The following is a 12,181-nucleotide window of genomic DNA, read 5'->3' as shown; positions in this document are numbered from 1 at the left end:
CTTTTGTAGAAGACAAATAAGGGAATACCTTAAAGGAGTCAGAGCAAGGCCAGCACATAGTAGGCATTGAATAAATGGTCATTATTATCACTAATCTTACGTTGTACTGCAAAGACTTCTCAAGTTCTCAGAGCCTACTCCTTGCTGTTGGGGTTTTTAAAGAGCCCGTTTAAGTGAAAACATCCCTGGGAAGGGTAGGAACAGCACCAGTTTCCATCTGCCAATGTCTTGGCTGGCGAGACGATGATGGTGTCACAGGTAGGGAGAAGGGGTGGAGACTCAGGGGTCAGAGGGGCTTGGATGGAAGGGGAAGGACCTCCCAAGACAGCATGAATTAGGAAAATCACCACATACAGAACTCTAAGATTTAGCACCTTTCCCAGCCCAATCCTAGCAGCATGAAACCAGGCAGAAAAGAGCAATTATAGCTAACTTGTGGGATAGTGGCTGTGGGATAGGCACTGTGCTCAGGTTTATTTGTACAGGCAATCCTTTAATTCTCACAGCAATGCCATGACCGTGGGCTCACATCCCCATTTCACAGATGAGGAAACTGAGTACAGGTGGCCCCCAGGACTTACGATTGATGTCTGAAGGGGGGCCGTCTTGTGGGACTGAGCGTGTAACTTGTGGCGCCTGTTCCAATGGCAGGCAGTTCCTGTGGGAACTGAATGGAACGGCTGGGGACTTAGTTGGTGTTGGAGAATTGCAGAATTGGTGTGGAAACCCCCATACAGTGTTCTCAGAAATGGTGCCAGAAAAAAGAAATCACGTGGTCAACCTAAGAATTTAAAAAAGAAAAACACAAGGTCAAGTGATGGGAGAGGCACAAGGGGGCCCTGGGGGCCGGCCCTGCTGTGCTCTCACCCGGCAGGGTTGGGGGTCACCAGCTGTTCACTATGCGACGGTTCACCAAGCTATTTAGTTACCAACTGTGCATGTTTCTGTCTCTGTGTTATCACCTCACTAGAGGCCCAGTGCACAAACTCGTGCACGGGTGGGGTCCCTCAGGCTGGCCGGCCAGGGACGAGGGACTGTGGGAGGTTGGCCCCAGCAGCAAGTTAGCCAATGGCTAATCCGCGAGGAATTGGGCTCCCTCCTCCCTCCTGTCTGGGTTCAGGGTGCGGGTGAACCAGATTCGGCGCTGTCAGGGCCCCAGCCTCAAGGTCTGGGTCAGTGCGCGTCATAGCTACCGGCCGGTCGTCCAAACATTCCGGTTGTTCGGTCCTAACGGTCACGTAGGCTTTTATATATATTTATTACCTCATTATATGTAATAAATCCCCAAAGTTGTGTTTTCTAACATTTTAACTACACCGTTTAGGTAAAACACATCGACGGACCAGATGTGGCCCCAGGCAGCAAACACCTGCGTTAGGTGTTCGCTCCCAGATGGAGAACACCTGGCCACTGAGACACCAGGAGTTGAGACCCACCCCAGGTAAGAGTGGGCAGGCCTGGAACAGAACCTAAGGGCTCAGCTGGCCCAGCCCCCTGCCTCCTGGACATAAAGTATTATTATCCCCATTTCTCAGATGAGGCCATCGAGGCCCGGGAACCTCCAAGATGGGCCCCACATCAGAAGGCACCATCTCTATTGTGTCACCTTCATGGGCTTCCTGAAGGTGTCCCCTTCTCACCCCCACTTCGTCCCTCGCAAGCTTCTGCGTGGATGGGGCAGGTGGGGGGTCCTGAGCTGTTTCAGTTGGCTTCTCCAGCAGGCCTATGTCCTTGCCCAGCAGGCTTCAGGTCCTTGACTCACCCGGGTTGCAATTTCAGTGGTTATGTTTAGGGATGCTTTTACAAGATGCTTCAAGGCCTTTGGGCACTCACCCCGACTTCCCCACCCCGACTTCGCCACCATTCCCGTGATTAGTAGCTAATTAACACTAATTTCCTGCGCTGGCCATCCACTTGTCATTAGGTGATTTCAAAACAGTTAGCAGAGGTGGACTCCCGCCCCTACGCTTGTCAGAGAGTATTTTTCTCCCCTGATAGTACGTGACCGCGATTGGAACCTAGGACACCGGGCTGTGGCCGGAGCCTCCAGTAACAGCCAGAGCCTTTGCAGATCACATCCGTGCTGCCTTTCACGGTGGCATCGGGCCGAGCAGGACGCAGCACCGAGTAACGCTGATTCTCGAATGAGGTTCCCACTTGTTCCTTCCTTTTCCATTTTTTTTTCTTTAAATGTGACCGGGAGAACGTCTCAGTCTTGTTCTCATTTGTCCCCAACACCTCCCCATCGCCCTTTAATAGAGAGAACAGGCCCCGGCCCGGGCTCAGACCCCGGGAGAATTCAATGACACCAGTTCGCTTTTTCAATGCTGTTCTTATGGTCACCTATTTATGTTAAGTGGTGGTGAGGTGACGTAAAGTTTCCTTCTGAAATGGATTTATTTACGTCCCTAAAAGGCAAACTCAGGAAAGGCCCCGGGAGGGTGGGAAGTGTGTCTTACACAAACTCCAAACGAGTTAGCAGGACAGGACAGGCCCTCCGTGCCTGGAGCCTGGTCTGTAACCGCTCCCTGCTTGTGCTTGTCACTCCCCAAACCCATCACGCTGGCTCCTGCCTCGCTACCTGTGCACAGGCTGTTCTGACGGAAACACCTTCCCTGCCCTTCTGCACCGAACTCCTCTTCATCCTTCAAAGCCTCAATCGGACATTAGTATGAAGACCTCCATGTACCCAATTCTCACCCCCAACAGAGCAGATCCCTCCCTCCCCTGGGCTGCCTCCAGGCCCCCCACTCACACCTGGGGAGGCTGCACAGCGGAAGGCTTAGCCAGCTGGCTCTGGAGCCAGACAGCCTGGGTTCAAGCTGACCCTCTCAGTTCCAACTCGGTCATGGGACAAGTGACTGAGCCTTGCTCTGTATCCGTTGCTTTGCCTGTACAATGGGGGTAGTGACCGCTCGGGAAGCCTGTGGTCAGATTAGATGAGGGAATGTCTGGGACGCCCCTTCATACAGTAAGTGCTCAGCAAAGAGTCTCCGTGAGGGTAACTGCATGCGATTGTAACTGTCAGTATCCAGGCTGGCCCATTCCCCAAGTCATCCGGGTACGACTCCCAGTGCCTAATGCAGCAGCAGCAGGCCTGGGTTCGGTGCTCAATCAAAGTGAGTTCCCGCCTTCTCCTCCTCACCCTCACCCTCACCCTCACCCTCACCCTCACCCCTGCTCCCAGTTGAACAAAGCAGACTGGCCAGGGGTGCACTCAGCCTGCCCAAGAGCAGGTCTGCTCTCTCACAGAGGTCCCTGACCTAAAACCAGGCCCCAGGCGCCAGGGCCATGCCTGGAGCTGCCCCACAGTGGCCCTTCCAGCCCCTTGCAAATTAGAGGAGAAGCATCCGGAAGCATGGTTTATGGGCCAGGGAACAGACTCAGAGGCTTGCCTTGTTCAGAGGCAGTGGGACCTCAAAGGAGGCCACACCAGCATCCTTGTTCCTCACAGCCCCCAGGCTCTCGCCACCATAAATCTGTAAAAACAGCAACCCGACCAAAGACACGCCTGAATGGTGTCCTTACAGCTGGGCTTGGGGCCAAGACAGCAGCATGCAGAGCAAACCAAAACCTCCCCGGGAAAACCAGTCCCCCGTAAGTCTAAATGGAAAGGAGGAGGGTCAGGTGCTGAACGGGGCTCTGTGAAAGGCAGACACCACAACTTAATAGCTGTGTGACCTTAGGCAAGTCACCTCACCTCTCTGAGCCTCAAGTTTTCAACTCAGTCAAATGAGGCCCAGAGCTGCTGTGAGGATGAAATGACACCTGGGAAGTGCTTTGAACACAGTGCCAGGCACAAAATGAACCTTCAATTCGCCCAGCTCTTTCCAGCACCTGCGGAACTTGGATCCCGCTCTTTCCCCTTCTCTGGGCCTCAGCTCCCTCCAGAGCGAGTCCTCCCTCCTCATACGCACCTCCTCAGAGCAGAGCAGAGAGCCCAGGCTTGTACAGCACCTGGGAGCCAGCTATGGTCACGAGACTTGATTAGCCCCATTAGGACCATAATCACTACCTTAGACAGGGTGCCCCTAAATCCAACCTCATACAAGGATTCATGGACCTGGACATGTAGTTTATTGTAAGAAACACCAGTGTGTGTGTGTGTGGGGGGGGGGGGGGGGGCGGAGGGAATGAGATGGAGGAAGGAAGGCATCCAGCTACCACTGTGATGCATGTCTTGGGGTGGGGGCGGGGCTGTGAGTCCCCCAGCACTTCACACCTCCTGGGGGTGCCCGCATGAAAAAATTGCAGGAGCTGGAAGTGGGGCGAGAGGTAGGGACACCCACTGCCTCTGCTATGAGCACCTACTAGTACGTTCTTCTAGGCACTCAGGTACCACACACACAATTTCTCACTCAGCCCCCTCCCCCTGCCCCGCACCTTGCAAGATGGACACCATTATCTCCCTCCCCCTCTTAAACAGCTGTATTGAGGTCTAATTTACATTCCACAAAATTTGCCGTTTTAAGTATACAATTCAATGTATTTTATGATATTCACAAAGTTGGCCCACATCATCACAAGCTAATGTTAGAACTTTGTCCATTTACAGTCATGCCCCAAACCGCCCCCCCCGCCCCCCACCAACAAACTGCCCCCACCAGCCCTAGCCTCTCAGTAACCTATTTTCTGTCCCTATAGAGCTGTCTATTCTGAACATTTCATATCAATGAAATCATGCAATGTGTGCTCATTTGGGTCTGGCTTCTTTCATTTATCATCATGCTTTTGAGATCCATCCATTTGTAGATTTTCAATATTTCAATCTTTTTTATTGTCAAATAGTACTCTATTGAACGGATATACCACATTTTGCTTATCCATTCTCCAGCTGATGGACCTTTGAATCCACTTCCTTTTTTGTTACAATAATAGAAATAATGCTGCTATGAACATCTGTGTACAGGTTTCTGTGTGGATGTGTGTTTTCATTTTTGAGGCGGTACCTAGGGGTGGAGTTGCTGGGTCATATGGTAACTCCGTGTCTTCCATTTTGAGACAATGCTTCTACAAAGCCATTGTACCCTTTGACATTCCCACCAGCAGTGCATGACGGTTTCGAGTCTGGACACTTGTCAACACTTGTTGCTGTCTAGTGGGTGTGAACTGGTATCTCATTGTGGTTTTGATTTGCATTTCCTTAATGACTAAGGACGTTGGGCAGCTTTCCGTGTGCTTGTGGGCCATACGTATTATCTCCTGTAAGCATATCTATGTAAATCCTTCGCCCATTTCTTAATGGTGTTGCCTCTTCCTTGTCATCCGCCTTTACAGATGAGAGGATGGAGGCTCAGAGAGGCAGAGCAGCGTGCCCACAGCACCACAGCTTGTGGGTGCCAGGCAGCCTGACCCCTACGCACTGCCCTTGGCACTATGGTAGGCTGTGCCCAGATCCCCACTTGACTGTATTCCCCAAGGGCACGTTGGAGGTTGTTGGGAGTGGAATATTTGGTTCTTTGGAAATGAGGGGCTGGGGGACCCCTCACATCTCTCCTACTTTAAGTGGTCGATGATTCCCCAGAGAGAAAAGCACTTCGTAGCAGCTTTCTTCCCTCACCCTGATAAGCCGTGTCTCTCCCAGCACAAGGACCAAGTGCACAGAATCGCCCTACCAGGTGCTCAGAGTCTGAAAGCGTGGTATGGACCACAGGGCCCCACCCTGCCAGCTCCTTCTGGTTCCCAGCCTCCCTCAGCCCCCCACTGGGGAGCATGGCCTGCTTTCTCCTGACCTCAGGCCTTGGCCGAGATTCCTGGCTACTGCTCTAGTCTCTTCTCCACAGCCCAGTGACTCCACTAATGGCCCTTCGGGCCACACCCCTGCCGTCCTGACCCAGCTCTCCTCCAGAAGCCATTGGCCAATCCTCTCAGCGGACAGTCCCAGCACCTGCTCACACAGGACTCCAGGGACACAGAAAGGACAGGACACAGACTGTGCCCTCAATGAGGGGGACCAGGCAGAGCCATGAACGACTGAGAGCCAGCGAAGTTGTATGGGAGCTGTAACAGATGAGACAAGGCTGCACAGGGAACTGCGGGGTGACGGGCAGGTGGGAGTGAAGCTTCGTGGGCAGACCCGCCATTGGAGGGTAGGGGCAGGGAAGGGTGTTCCAGGCAGTGGGAACAGCATGAGCCCCGCCAGAGAGATATGAAACCTGTTTGGGGAAATGCAAGTAGCTCTGGCTTTGGGGGTGTAGAGGGCATAATTGAGATCTAGTAGTGCTGGGGTCACGGAGCACCCTGAATGCCATACTAAAGGAGTTTGGAGCAGGGGGCCGGGGGGCGGGGGGTGAATGAAGGTTTTAAGCAGGGGAGGGACACCGTCAAATCTGTGCTTTAGAGAAATACAACCATGCTGATCAGTCTCTCATTAGATTCAGCCCATTAGCCTCCCCTGGGTATTCGGTGCTGCCAGACATCCATTCCATTCTACTCCACTTCCCAGCCTGCTCACTTTCCACTCTCCTGGCTGAGCACTCCCACCTTCTCTCTTTCATAGCTCAGACACCTCCTCCACCCTCTTCCTCAGCCATGACCTTCCTTCCTATTTACTGAGAAGCAGAAACAGCCAGAGAGATGGCCCACACTCCTCTGTCTCCCCGTGCCAACCTCTGGGCTCTGTGAACCTCACTGTGAACTCTCCAGCTCTTACCTGTACACTGGACTCCATCTGCTCTCCCCGACACCTGGACGTGGCCCCATCACCTGTCCGCTGGGTCATCTCATCACCCATAAATACCTTCACCTTCCTTGAAGGTAACTTCTCAACTTTCAGTGTGTGTGTGTGTGTGTGTGTGTGTGTGTGTGTGTGTGTGTGACTTTACACCCCCCTCTAGCTACTGGTCCATTTCTCTGATCATTTTTATGAGAAAATTTTACAAAAGAGCTCTGACCTTTTCTCCAGATTTAAAGCAATCGAATCAATTAAAAAGAGAACCAAACTGAGCCTGAAACCAGAGACTATAAAAATGGCCTTGGAGATTTGACAAAGAAACAAGCCATCAAGGAATGAGAAATATGTGAAGGGAAATGTAAAAATCAATGCCTGGATTAAACAACAGATTATAGAAGGCTGAAAAATAATTGGGAAAATGGAAGATATATTTGAAGAAACTGTCTAGAATGTAGCACAGAGAGACAAAAGTATAAACGAGGAAAAAGAGACTAAAAACATGGGGGACAGAGTGGGAGGGTGTAAGATACATCTCAGTGGAGTTCAATGTCTTGGGCTGAAAAATGGCCCCCAAAGGACATCCATGTCCTAATGCCTGGAACCTGTTAATGTAAGCATATATGGAAAAACACAACAAAAGGTTCTTTACAGATGTGATTAAGTTAGGGGGCATCAGATGGGGAGATGAGCCTTGATTACCCACTGTCCTTAAATGCAATCACATGTATCCTTATAAGAGGGAGACAACACACAGAGAGGTCAATATGAGGTCAGAGCAGAGAGAAATTTTAAGATGCTGCCCTTGAAGATTGGAGTCCTGCTGATGCAAGCCAAGGAGTACTGGCAGCCACCAGAAGCTGGAAGAAACAAGGAACAAATTCTCCCCTAGAGCCTCCAGCGGAAGCAATGCCCTCTCAACATCCTGACTTCAGCCCAATCATACGAATTTAGGACTTTTGGCCTCCAGAACTGTGACAGAGTAAATTTGTTTTAAGCTACCAAGTTTGTGGTAATTTGTTACAGCAGCCACAGGAAACTAACACAATGGGAGAAAGGTAATCATCCAAAAGATAATGGCTGTTTTTCAGAATTGATGAAAGACATGAATCATATTCAAGAAGCACAGTAAATCTCAAGCAAGGTAAACGTTTAAATCTACATCTATATGTAACACAACAAACCTGGAGAAGACTATGGTCGAAGAAAAAATACAGAGAGGGAAACAACAAAAAAGCAAAGATTTTTAGACAGCTGACTTTTCAGAATAACAACCATAGCCAGGAGACAATGGAACAATATTTTCAAAGGGCTAAATAATTGCCCCTTTGTGAAAGCAATTGTCACTAGAATTGTGTACTCAGCAAAAATATTTTTCAAGACCAAAGTCAAAATTTTCAAACAAACCAACATTGAATATGTTGACCACAAATAAACCTTCACCTAAGGTACTTTTAAAAATGTAGCACAGGAAGAATGAAATGATCCCAGATGTAGGTCTAAATATAAGATAGACCCTAGCCAGTTTGGCTCAGTGGATAGAGGGACCCAGGTTTAATTCTGATCAAGGGCACATGCCTAGGTTGAGGGCTTAATCCCCAGTAGGGGGTGTGCAGGAGGCAGCCAAGCAATGATTCTCTCTCATCATTGATGTTTCTATGTCTCTCTCCCTCTCCCTTTCTCCCTGAAATGAAAAAGACCCTTAAAATATAAGATAGAATAATGAGAGAAAAAGAGACAATAGTGCAAGTAAATATAAATATTAACCACTTAAAAATGTAGTATCTGCAGAAATTAATTTATCATTCATTGCAGTTCCAAATAAAATCTCAACAAGGTGTTCATGGCATATGACAATCTCTATTATCCTATATAATAAAAGTCTAATATGCAAATCCACCAAACGATGGAATGACCAGTCGTTATGAGGCGCACTGACCACCAGGAGGCAGACACTCAATGCAGGAGCTGCCCCCAGCCCGCAGGACCCAGGCCAGTCAAGGTGGGTGCCAGCGGGAGCCCCTGGTTGCCCCACCAGTTGCCCTGCAGAGGGAGGTGACTGGCGGCGGTGGCAGGGGGCGGGGCTGGTGAGCGGGTGGCGCCAGGCTGGCCAAGTTGGGTGCCAGCGAGGGCCCCCCCCGCATCACCCCACAGATCAGCCCTGATCGATGGCCAGGCCTAGGGAACCCACCCGTGCACGCATTTCGTGCACTGGGCCTCTAGTTTATAAGAAAGAGCAAAAGGCCAGGGACATTCCTGAAGAATTACAAAGAGCAGGGCGTGGCCTACCAGCTATCAATGCACACAATATAAAGTGATCATTAAAACTTGTTTGAAAGTGTTAGTAATTAGGATACTGTGGTTTGGCTCAGGCATAGACACATGGACCAGTGAATCAGACTAGAGAGGCCAGAAACAAACTCAAGCATAAATGGAAATGTGATCCATTTCCAAGATGTGGTTTTGCAAAATAATACAGAAGATGAACTACTCAACAAATAGAGCGAGGACAGTTGCTTATCCATTTGGGGGAAAAAACCTGAAATATAATCCTTCTTTCTACCAAATTAATTCTAGGTGGACTAAAGACCTAAATGTGCAAGGCAAAACTTTAAGAAGAAAACATAGGAGTCTATTTCTGTGACCTCAGACAAGAGAAGGATTTCTTTAAAAAGGCACAAAAGCTCACGCCATAAATGAAAACCTCAAAAATTATTCTGTGTGAAGAATAAGAACTTCTGTTCACAAGACACACCGCTTATAACGTGACAAGACAAGCCACGGATTAGGAAATGACACTTGAAATGCAAATAACTTACAAAAGAGTAGGAGGAAAACCTATAAAGAGCTCCTAAAGGATCAATAAGGAACACAATAGAAAAAGGACTACAAAACATAGCCGAGCATTGCACAGACAAGGAATCCAGGATTGTAACCAACATGAAAAGACGCCCAACCTCATTAGGAATCAGGGAAACGCAAGCCTAAAACCTCCATCCTATGCCAACTGACACCCACCGGCTTGGCACCACGGTTCACGTCTGACAGCACCAAGTGTTGTCAGGGCTGTGGAACAATGCAAGCTCTATGCGCTGCTGGTGGGAGTGTACATCCATACAACCCATTTGGATGTAAACTTGGCATTGTCTAGCCAAGTTCAGGTGCTACCCAGTGCTCCTATCCCTGCGTGCCTCACCTAGCAACCCTTCCTTCCGTGTGTGCGCCGGGAGAGGGAATAAATACTGATGGCGACAATTCTATGTCCATCCATAGGAAACTGGACTGATGACCTGGGGCTTATTCAGAAAACAGAGTGCGTTATGGCCGCGAAAATGAATGCGTTACAGCTGAACTCAACAACATGGGTGGGTCTCACAGACCGAGGCACACGCACCGTAGGAAAATGCAGGCCATCCAATTCTATTCCTCCCAAGTTCAAAGGCATGCAAAACCGTATTGTTCAGGACTGCACCCATCCGTGAGAAAACTATAAAGAAAAATGGCAAAGGAATGACAAATACCAAACGCAGGGTGGTTATTGCCTCCAGATGGGAGGGAGAGAGCGCGCGGGAGGAGGGACACAGGGCACGCTTCAGGAATGTGTCGTGTCAGCTCTTCTAGGTTGAAGGTGGGTATCTGAATTTATGGTTGTTATTATTAATATCTCACATATAAGACGTGTCTTACGTGGATGAAATGTTCCTCATTTCAAAAACAAAATGCAACTACCACCCATGCTCTGGCGACCCTGGAAAAGGTGCGGGCTCAGAAGGGAGAAACTGGGGCTGCTCCCTCTCGGGGGTCTCACGAGTATTAACTGACATGAAATCACAAACGTTCTAGAGCTTAAGACAATGCCTAGCCCATGGCAAGGTCCATGTAAGTGTTTGTCCCTATTGCGATGATGAGGGTTTGGCAGGAGGTGGTGGTGCCGGGCAGAGGGAAGAGGAATCGATGTGAGAGATCTTTGCAGCTCAGAGTGATTGCACGAGGCAGCAAGAGGGTCCGCCCTGACAGTCTGACTCCATTGTATTGATGAACACACGTAGTGCGTACAGAGAACCAAGCAGGGACCACAGAGGAGAAGCAGTTGGCAGTCGCAGGGGTGATGGCTGTTTTTCATGCATGTTTGGGGCATGTGGATGGCCATTTTTACCAATATGTGCCGTGCACTGGGCTGAAGAAAGGTTGATGGGGAGCTTGTGTAAAGGATGGAGAGCCGAGGATTTGCCGGAGGAACTGTCCCGAGCCTGCCCTGGAGCCATGCTAGAGAGGCTTTCCCAGCCCCCAGGCAACTCCACAGAGGTTACTGGTCCCCCTTTGACTCAACACAGAGCCCTCGGACCCCGCGACTTTCTCCCGGTTTCTTAAAAATGCCCGGCATCCTGTTTGGGCAGGTGTACAACGCCTTCGGAGGTGGCTACACTCGGAGGGTAGAGCAAATTCATCCTGGGGCTCTCTCTTTGTGAGTCTCAAGAGAACTTGACTCCTGGCCTGGCCTCTCTGAGGGCAGAGTCCTTGGACATCCACCATGGCCTTGGCCCTCACAACCAGAGGTCAAAGTTAACCTTCATGCTGGCTCTATGGTTTGTCTTCTTCTTTTGTTTTTTGTTGTTTTTTTTTCATAATAGCTTCTTATTGGTTTCCGAGAGGAAGGGAGGAAAGAGAGATAGAAATATCAATGATGAGAGAGAATTATTAATCAGCTGCTTCCTGCATGCCCCCCACTGGGGATCGAGCCCGCCACCTGGGCATGTGCCCTGACCAGGAATCAAACCGTGACCTTCTGGTTCACAGGTCGATGCTCAACCACTGAGCCACACCGGCCGGGATATGGTTTTTCTTCTTGTCATTGGTTCTGGAAAGGACTTCAGAAGTCCCCTGGCAGCTCAGCCTCTGAACCCAAACAGACAGACCCTCTCTGAAGGTCTCCTGTGAGGGAGATGCCACTGATTCTCTTGGGAACCTGTCTCCCTGTGGACAACAAGCTCCTCTTGAAAAGCCCTCAGGCGAAGGCGGCCTGTCGGGAACACACTGGCCTGTTCAGTCCTCCCTGAATGTCCCCTTTATGGAAAGCAACTGCACACCGTGTATCCAAAGCTTTAAAATAGCTTCAGCCCACATAGTTTCCTAATAAATTATTCTAAATAAACAACCGGACAACTGCATAAAGAGGCACTTACAAGATTGTATGTAATAAAGAAAAATGACAAATGAGCTCTGTGTTAACTGCAGGAACTTACATGTATGTTGGTAAATCCACACAGCATAATACAATGCATCCATTAAAAATCAAACTTGGGGAAGACGGAGCCGGAGAGGAAGGGGCGGCTGACGGCCTGGCTGGCGTTCTCTGGCGGGAAGGAGATAAAAGCGCCAGATTGTGCTGAACCCCAGCTCCGACTGCACTGAACCCCAGTTCCGGGCGAAACCCTGGGAAGCCGGGCTCATGCTGGGGGAGTCTGGGCTGTGGAGCGGAGACACGGAGGAGCTGCGCCGGAGCCGCGCACA

The sequence above is a fragment of the Cnephaeus nilssonii genome, assembly GCF_951640355.1.
Source record: "Cnephaeus nilssonii genome assembly, chromosome: 7".
Taxonomy (NCBI): domain Eukaryota; kingdom Metazoa; phylum Chordata; class Mammalia; order Chiroptera; family Vespertilionidae; genus Cnephaeus; species Cnephaeus nilssonii.
This window is presented reverse-complemented; position numbering follows the sequence as displayed.